The following is a 1,264-nucleotide window of genomic DNA, read 5'->3' on the forward strand; positions in this document are numbered from 1 at the left end:
GGAGGGAAGTGGCCTGATTTGTTCAGTATGACTCAGCCCACTGCAGCCCAAGAGTGATCGTGTTCAAGCAGTTTCCAAAATCAATCACCTGAAAAGAATCAATTAAACAGGCCTCCAAGGACAAAGAATCAATTAAACAGGCCTCCAAGGATGCCGCTTAGCCTATAATTGCTGGGACAGTATGATACTGAGAACAGCTCCCTGGTCACTTTTGAAATCTTCTGTCCTATTTTGGTAGTTTACTCTGCTCGGATTTTGGTGGAATACTTTTGGGCTTTTAAGCAATGTAATTGTGGAGAAAGGCCTCAATAATTACCATGAAATTCTAACAGTTCAGGCAAATGATTTAGATTTGCTTGCTTCTAAAGTAATTTTTTTTTACTTATTTAGTCTATGGCAAGGATTTTTAATTCTTTCCTCCTTAAAGAACAGACCATCCCGCAGGCCAGATCTCAAACTGCATTTGAAAGTCCTCACATCTGCAAAAACAGTTTGGTGGGAAACACAAACCTTTCCCCCCTCGGTTCACAGTTCTTTGGATTCCACATACATAAATACTTAAAGTTAGACTTTCAGATACTGTGGTCATGTCTCCAGACACAGAAACATGGGACACAGTTTCTTCATTCATTTCCCAACAAAGTGCATTTGAGCCTGACATTCGGAAGTAAAGTCCAACCCATGGTGGCTTTGCCACAAAATGGCACGTGAACAATCCGTACAATCGGAAAGATGCTTACAGATGTCATTCATTTTAAAAAACCTATGCATAACAATTGGCAAAGCAATAGGAGCTATATTACATTTTGTAAACCTTGGCATCATACCACACTTTACATTATGCAATAACGCAATATTTACAAATCCGTTGTGTGTAAAGCAACTGACACCCCCGCCCGCCCCCCCTGAAAACCCAGCAATTTTACAAGTGCAGGAGATGACCGGTGCAGTTTCATTGCAAGTTGGTATGCAAGAAGATTATCATAAAAGTATTATTGAGTACTGCAAGCTAACCTTGACTGTTTTTGCTGAGCGTGTGAAGGAGGAGCGTGACGCTGGAACCGATAACACAACACGACGCTGCTGAGTGAGGGTGGGAAACAGACAGTGAACTTGAAAACTAATAAGGCCGCATGCTCAGAGCCAAGCTTTCAAGCAGCACTGAGATTATATTCCTAGTGGCAATTTTTATCAATTACTGTTATAGTAAAAAAAAAACAACCCTAGAGTGCACGTACAAGCCTCCTTATTTAACATAAAAAAT

Source organism: Euleptes europaea, chromosome 13, assembly GCF_029931775.1.
Source record: "Euleptes europaea isolate rEulEur1 chromosome 13, rEulEur1.hap1, whole genome shotgun sequence".
Taxonomy (NCBI): domain Eukaryota; kingdom Metazoa; phylum Chordata; class Lepidosauria; order Squamata; family Sphaerodactylidae; genus Euleptes; species Euleptes europaea.